This window comes from Musa acuminata, chromosome BXJ3-4 (assembly GCF_036884655.1).
Source record: "Musa acuminata AAA Group cultivar baxijiao chromosome BXJ3-4, Cavendish_Baxijiao_AAA, whole genome shotgun sequence".
In the NCBI taxonomy this organism is placed as follows: domain Eukaryota; kingdom Viridiplantae; phylum Streptophyta; class Magnoliopsida; order Zingiberales; family Musaceae; genus Musa; species Musa acuminata.
Window position 1 is genome coordinate 13,443,646 of NC_088352.1, and position 9,056 is coordinate 13,452,701.

The window sequence follows — 9,056 nt, forward strand, 5'->3', positions numbered from 1 at the left end:
CTTTTCTTCAACTGTACTTCGCTTAATCTTTAGTTGAAGAACTTTCTAAAATGGTTTTACATTGAAAGTGTTTTTATCGTACGAATATCGTTTTAAATCGTCGAAAGTTTTCTGCTGCACTAATTCACCCTCCCCCCCCCCTCTTAGTGCTCTTGATCCTAACAATTGGTATCAGAGCTAGGTTATTTTTCACTTGGATTAACACCCAAGAGAAATGGCTCTTTTCGGTAACCAAGAGGGTCACTCTCTCATTCATCCTCCCTTTTCAATGGGACGGACTATACTTATTGGAAAACTCGAATGAGAGTTTTCTTGCGTTCGTTGGATTTGAATTTATGGCACATTATCGAATTTGGTTTTAAAATATCTTCTCTTCCAATGAAAGATTGGAATGATTTGGAGAAGAAGATATATTCTTTAAATGCTAGAGCTATAAACGCTCTATTTTACGCCTTAGACAAAATCGAGTTTAATCGGGTTTTTACTTGTGAATCGGCTTTCGACATATGGCACACTCTTGAAATCACACATGAAGGCACAAGTAGTGTTAAGGATTCTAAAGTTAATTTTTTAATGCATGATTTCGAGCTTTTTCGAATGAAGCCAAGCGAAACCATTGTTGACATGTATACCCGTTTTACGGATGTCATCAATGGTTGAAAAGCTCTTGGCAAATGTTTTTCGAATTTTGAACACGTTAACAAGATTTTGCACTCACTTTCTAAAACTTGGGATTCAAAAGTAATCGCTATTCAAGAATCAAAAGATTTGAACCATTTCTCTCTCAAAGAACTAATAGGGTCTTTGATGACCTATGAAGTAACGTGCAATGCACGTGAAGAACTTGAGAACCACCTTCCAAAGAACAAGAAGGATTTGGGACATAGAACATTTGAATACCACTCGAGCATAAGCTCAAGTGATGGTGAACTCGAACTTTCAATGAAAATTATGAAACAAAAATTTAAAAACAAAAAGAACACAACTACTTGCTTTGAATGTAAGAAGAAGAACAAAAATTTGGATGAATCAAACTCCTCCGAAGACGAGGAGAAAATCAAGAAAGGCGAGATGGCAAACTATGCTTTAACGGCATTCGATGATGAGGTAATCAAGATACCTTTAATTTATTTTGAAATTACATGATATTTTTCATAATGTATTTTCCTTTTTTATTTAGTTTAGAATTAATTTTCTTGAAAATTACAAGTTTAATAATTTAATAATAAAAATGTAAAAATTAGGAATCATGCTTATCATTCTAGTAATTTTGAAAATAATTATGAAAATTATATGTTTATGATAAACAAAATGATTTTGATTAAAAATACCTTATGAAATCATGCTATATGTGGTTAAGAAGTAATAATGTGTATCATGTTGATTTCCATTGTCATTTCTCGATTTTGATTAAATAAAATCATGTTTGATTTGAAGTAATGCATAATGATGTAATAAAAATATTAAATATTTTGATACCATGATTAACAATTTTATGCATGAGATTTTAAATTTATACATGATGATTTTTGTGATTTATTGGTCTTGATGGTTTTATGACAAAATTCATTTTTCGATCCTAAACGTTGATGCATGTTTTTATTTGACATAAATGAAAAATTATGCTAATATGAAATCAATTACTTAAAATGAAACACTTCAAAAAAATGGGCGGGGGGGGGATATATTATCAATGAAATCATGAATCTACTTATGTTATGAATTTTGTGAACCATAAAAATGATTTTGATGATTTGAATTTTAAATGAGTTTTGTCAAAATCATGATCTTGATTTCTTGGAATAACATGAGATTTCCTTTGATGATCATTTTGATTATTTAAAAGGAGATTTGTCGAAATGATTCATGGAATTTTGGATTCATGACTTGATCCTTCATTTGTTTATGAGATGGTTGAAATCTTTGTACCTTTGAATTCTTCCCTTCTCCTTTCGATTTTTGAATTTATGCATGTTATACGTTAAAGATTTGAAACCATGTTTTGATAACATGGATATCCAAGAAATGTTGATTTGATGAATTGAATGAATTGAAAATGAATGATGAATTTTCTCTTGAATATAACTTGTGATATTTTTTATGAATCATCATCTTGATTTCTTGATGTTTGATACATAAAATTTTATTATGAATCAAGATTTTTCTTTAATCGATCTCCTAAGATTTTCTTTTGATTATTTATGAGGAGGTTTGTCAAAAAGAAATCATGCCTTTTGATATTCACATATTCTAATCTTTCATGATATGATTTTTATGTAATTCCTTGTATTCATGAAATGTTTATCTCATCACCCAATTTTTTTTTTTTTAATATTCTTCATGTGATGATATGAATGCATGAAACACTTATGATAATAATGCATGCAATGATTAAATATTAATGATAAAAAATTATTTTGACACTCACATCTTGATTTTTTCATCTTTGTTATCTTACCTTTGTCATAATTTAGAAATTACCATAAAGGGTCTTCCCTTCTTTTTAATAATGACAAAAGGGGAGCAAAACGTGCTAGAAAGCGAATATGCTAGCTTGCACAATTTTAAAAAAAAGGCAAACTTGCTAGCTTGCTAATCTAAAAAAGGAAGCAAGAAGTGCTATCTTGCAAATCTCAAGAGAAGCAATGTTTGTTAAGTTACACATTTCAAAAAGAGGCAAAATAGTCCATCTTGCACACCTCAAAAATGTAAAATTTTGCTAACTTTCTTTATATATAAAATTTGATAGCTTGCATGCTATAAATTTGCATACCAAAAGTGCTATCTTGCCTATCTCAAAATGCAAAACATGCTAACTTGTACTTGGCAACAAAAGCAAAATTGCTAGCTCAAATATTACAAAGGAAGCAAAAATTTGCTAGCTTACAACTTGCATATTTCAAGAAGCAAGAGTTGCTTTCTTGATCATCTCTAATTTGCTAGCTAGCATGATATAGAACTTGCTATCTAGAACATTATAAAGAAATGCTGTCTTGCCTATCGCAAAGAAAAACAAATATGCCAACTTGCACATCTTTAAATTTGCTAGCTTGTATGAAGTAGAACATGCTATCTTGCTACCTTGCATATCTACAACTTGATAGCTTGAATGTTTTAAGCATGATGTAACACTTGTCAAATTTTCTCGCTTATAAATTGCATGATGATAAAACTTCATGTTTTTCATGCAATAATTTGAATTTATATTTAAACACATGAATTGTACTTCTCATTTTTGTTGATGACAAAGGGGGAGAAGTATGTTGATTGTATGTCATGATTTGATCATGACATATTGCTTGGATGTTTGAATCCAAGAGTTTTTATCAATAAGGCATATTGATAGGGGGAGTTTGGTTAAACTCCGGGAGTTAAGTTTAACTCCGTCATCAATTGGTTGTCATCATAAAAAAGGGGGAGATTGTTGAATCTTATATTTCGATGATGAAACCAATTGATAATTGTGTTGATGTTTTAATCTGCATTTTGAGTGACGTAAGATTCTTCGATCAGGATGAGACAATTAAAGCAGGAAAAATCAAGTTGTGCTGAAGGAGAACATGTCAGAAGATTGGACGTTGGGCCGGTGGATCGGTCGACATATTGACAGAAGTCTTTGGGCCATGGATTCGAGCATCGGGCCAAGAAGAGCAGATATTACACTAAGGATATCGGAGTTGCGGAGTCAACTGGCCGATTGGGCAATAGGCCACGAGAGAGGACGATGCGCCGAAGAATCGGACGAAGCGTCGAGGGACCAATAACATGCCGGACAACTTGATTAATGCTTAGTATTAATTATCTAGATCAAAGTTTGTTTTACATATGCAGGATTAACTACAATGGCAGTAAGACATGCAGCAGGAGTTGCGTCGGAGTCAAGACTATGATCACATTGGGGGTTCGAGAGTTCGACGGAAGTCCGGATGGTCGTCGGAAGTCCAGGAGCTTGCCAAAGAAGCAATTCGGAACTCGCCAAGTGGATCGTCGCAAGTCCAGGAGTTTGCCGAAAGTCTGTCGGAGCATCGCCGAGGGTTTATCGGATGTTCGTCGGAAGTTCGCTAGAAGCTCGCTGGAAGAAGCGATTGACGCACCGGAGCAAGTTACAGTATTAATGCTTTAAATATCGTAGTTAGCATGTAGATTAAGTTAGGAATGGGAGGTGATCCCGTTAACTTAATCTGGGGGCAATTGGACCCTTGACATACCCAAATTGGGCTAAATGGATCAGCCTATTCGAACCCAGATTTCCTGGTCGGCAGTGGCACTACCTAGGAGCTCAGTCTCCTAGGAATGCTGGGCGGTGGTACCGCCCCTGTCAGGCAGTGGTACCACTTGAGCTCGGTCTCCAAGCGAAGTTGAGCGGTGGTACCGCCCCTATCAAGCGGTGATACCGCCTGAGCTCGGTCTCCAAGCAATGCCAGGCGGTAGTATCGCCCAGTTATGGCGGTAGTACCGCCAGGACCTTGGAAATTTGGTAGATGACATTTTTGAGCTCTAAATTTAAACCAATTGAGGCCTATATAAACCCCACCCTTTCCTGCATGAAAGGGTACTAAAATCTTGATCTTATTCTGAGAATTTGAGAGCTCAAAAGTGTTGTAAAAGGCCAAAAGTTCTTCTCCCTCTTCTCATCTAAGTTTTGATCATTCAAGAGAGGAGTGAAAATCTGTAAGGGTTGTCTCCTAAGCCCGTCAAAAGGAGTAAAGCTATAAAAGGGTAGTTGACCTTCGCCTATTGAAGGAAGGCCTTTAGTGGATGTTAGTAACCTTATCGGAGGAGGAAGCCAAAAGTGGATGTAGGTCAAGATTGACCGAACCACTCTAAATCTTGGTTTGCATTTACATTCTGCTCTCTATCTGAACTGCAAACTGCCTCCATTACTTTTCTTCAACTGTACTTCTCTTAATCTTAAGTTGAAGAACTTTCCAAAATAGTTTTTCATCAAACGTGTTTTTATCGTATGAACGCAATTTTAAGTCATCGAAAGTTTTTCACTGTACTAATTAACCCACCCTCCCCCCCCTCCCCACGCCCCCTCTTAGTGCTCTTGATCCTAACAATAATCAGTGAAGGTAATCAAGTAGGAGCAACCACCAATAGCATGAGTTGACATAGGTCCACATACATCACTATATATGAGTTCCAACATCTCAATGGCTCTCTCGTTAGTTCTACTAAATGGAGAGTTGGTCATTTTTCCATGAAGGCAAGGCTCATAAGTTGCATATTACTCATAGTCAAATGGATCTCGATATCCATCCTTTAGCAATTTTTGAATCCTTCCCTCATGGATATGACCTAGCTTACAATGCCACAAGTATACGCTGTTCACCTCATCTCGTTTCCTATTAGATACACTTACATTCATGATATGTGGAGTAGTGTCTAGCATAAACAAACCATTATGCAATGTTCCTTATGCCAATCTCCTCGGCTTTGCTAGAATCTATAACAAATTGTAGATGCGATAAGTAATACCGGTATCCAATACCATTGCACTATCACAAAAATCCGACAATTGGATATTTATCATGAATGTACCTGAAGCTTTTACAAGCTTCTGTTTTGCCCTCTCTGCAAGATTCTCTTTACGGTTCCTCTTCTAGTGCCCATCTTTGCCATAATGGAAGTACTAGCCTTTGTCCTTTGCCAGGTCTTTCTTAGCAATCATTGCTTTACTTGGTCTGCCCTTGCCCTTGCCCTTCATAAGAGACTTTTCTACTTTCCTTTTCTTTCTAATCTCACTAGTGTAGAGAACTGACTTCTCTTTCTTGATAGAGCTTTCTGCCTCCTATCCTCTAGGATCATTCAGAGACCTGTGAGTTTCTCTATCTACTCAATCATTTTTAGGACATGGTTATGAATCGGTCTCCCCTCAGTCATCTTAGCTATAGGTGGGCACCCCCCCCCCTCCCGCGGGCGGTGCTGCCTCACCGGGCGACCACCCCTGCGGGGGGTTTTGCCCGAGGGAGCAGCAGTCGTAGGCGCCGCAGCCGCCGCTACCCTGTGGCACGTCACCCCGCTGGAGCAGCGGCCGCAGGTGCCACTGCCCTACGGTGCCTTAGCCCGTGGGCGCAGCGGCCGTAGGCGCCTCACCCCGTGGCACCTTTGCCCATGGGTCCAGCACCTGCAGGCGCCGCCCTTGCGCACGGGTGCAATGCCCCCATGCAAGAGGCCGCAGTGCCTACGACCCTGCCTGCATGCGGCTGGCCTTGCGGTTGCCATTGCAGGCGGCTTGCCTGCATGCAGATGGCAGTGCTACCATATGCGACGACAGCAAGGGTAGCAATAGTTGCTGCCCTTTCTCACTTTTGCGTCAATGATTTTGACGTCAAAGGCTTTTCTAAAGCACAACACATGCAGTTCAAAACTAATCTATCGCACAAACAACTTCGCTCTGATACCACTATAGAAATCTTTGGCGATGACATCACATGCGTTGCGAGAGAACAGAAAACAAAATCCCCTATTCCCAAAGAGATGTTTATCGTCGTGCGAAGATTAGTGCACAAAATCCACAAAACAGAAAACTACGTATAATAAAGATTATGTTACTTAGGGAGATCATATAACCCTGAATCCCTACAGATCTCTAGGAGAGGGTGAAGAAGGTCAAGTGTCCTCCTCTCTAGCGGTGATCCACATAACAGGGCTACAATGACGCTCCTCAAAATCTAAGCTTGCTCTGAGGTGGAGAGGGGGAGGAGAATAGGAGAGGCAAGCAAAGGCTTTAACCTATGAACCATTGAATCCCTCTTATTTATAGAGGTTCCCTATCAACTTAACCCTAATGGATCCTCCCTTATTGGCTATTGGATATCCATCCAACTACCCAAGCCTCTTAGATTAATGGATCTCAATCCAATAATCTCTCATGGGCTTTTATTGGATCTTATCCATGGGATCCAATAACTCAGGGGCTTATTAGATATCCAATAAGATAGGGGTTTCAGCGGGTATCTCATATCCAAACCTCTACTCATCGCAATGCCTACCATATATGTGTGACCCTCTAGGCCCAATATTAAGCTGGCTATGAGTCATACCTATCAGAACTCCTTCTGGTTTAGTGAATTATTATCTCCATCATAATTCACTTGACTTACCGACTACGGACGTACTAGGCCACTACGTTGCAGTCCCCAGACGATATAAGGGAATCCAATCCATTGGACCTGTTTGTCCTTAGTTACCATGTACTTATAGTTCCTCATTCATCTAATATCCCAAAGACCGTATATCGGGCATGGTATTGTCAGACCCATACGGTTTCTACTCGAGTCTCGTTCTAATCGGATTCTCCCGGAGAACTCTTTCTCTCTCAATCTAAATGACGATGGCCAGGGATTTGTCTGAGTAAGAATGCATGGGATATTCCTCTCATGACACCGAGAGTGAATGATCCTCTATCGGCACTCAATAGCCCTCGTAAGGTTGACTGCCACTCCCGATGACCGGGTATACTAGATCTGGGACATCCAAACCTATAAGTCTGGTATCAAAGAATGAAGCACTTATATATGACATCCTTGGTGTCTAAAGTTTAAGGACCAGATAAACCACTAGGACTACGGAATCACTGTTTGACAATAAGGCATCATCAACCATCTAGTATTCCGTAAGCGGATCAATCAGTGAACTCATTCTCCAATGAGCACCTGTACTGTATCCCTAGTGTCGCCACACAAGCAACTATGAGACTAGTTGCCTCCATCATATGGACGGGTATACAGCACACCAGTCTGTCCGATTATCTCGATGTCCCTCTCGAGTAACCTATGACCGGAATTATTTAGGATATGTGTTTAAAGGTGAATCGGTCTCATTATCATGATCACATCATGATCCGATTCTCATTGCATAGATCTAGGGACATCACAATATATACATACATATATGTAATAGTCAATATAAAGTGATAAATGCTAAATATAATAAGGAAAAAGAGTGCGTGTCAAGTCACACATGCCATCATTCACATGATTGGCTTGCTGGGCACCTATAACTAGCAACTATATCCCTAGTGTCCCCACAGGAGCAGTTATGAGACCAGTTGCATCCATCATATAGACGGGTATGCAGCACACCAATCTGTTTTAATCTCATATTTTGATAATGAAATCAATTAATAGTATTTATGATTTAATCTACATTTTGAGTGACGGATGCTTTGATTAGGATGAGACAATTAAAGCAGGAAGAATCATGTTGTGCCGGAGGAAAACATATCAGAAGATTGGACGTTGGGCCGAAGGATCGATTGACATATCGATAGAAGGCTTCGAGCCATGGATTCGGGCATCGGGCCAAGAAGAGTGGATATTGCGCTAAGGATATCGGAGTTGCAGAGTCAATTGGCCGATTGGTCAATAGACCATAAGAGAATATGATGCACCGAAGAATTGGACGAAGTGTTGAGGGACTAATGACATGCCGAACAAAATGATTAATACTTAATATTAATTATCTAGATCAAAGTGTGTTTTACATGTACAGGATTAACTACGATAGCAAGGCATGAAGCAAAATAAAGTCCCGGAGTCAAGAACACAACTTCGTTGGGAGTTCGAGAGTTCGTCGGAAGTCCAGACGTTCATCGGATGTTCTTTCGGAACCAACCGAGAAGTCTCGGAGCTTGCTAGAGAAGCTCGTCAAAACTTGCCAAGAAAATCATCATGATGTCTAGGAGCTTGACGGTGTTGGGAAAATCTTTGGGGGCGACATCACATGTGCAGCGGAAGAACAATAAAATAAAATCCCCGATTCCCAAAGAGATGTTCGTCGTCATGCGAAGATTGGTGCGCAAAATCTGCGAAACTAAAAAATTGCGTATAGAGTAGATTGTGTTACCTTGGGAGATCGTATATCCATGTTTCCTTGTAGATCCTTAGGAGAGGGTGAAGGTGGTCAAGCATCCTACTCTCTAGCGGTGATCCACACAGTAGGGCTGCGACGATGCTCCTCAAAACTCTAGGCCTACTTTGAGGTGGAGAGGGGAAAGAGAATAGGAGAGGCAAGCAAAGGCTCTAGCCTATGAGGCTCTGAATCCCTCC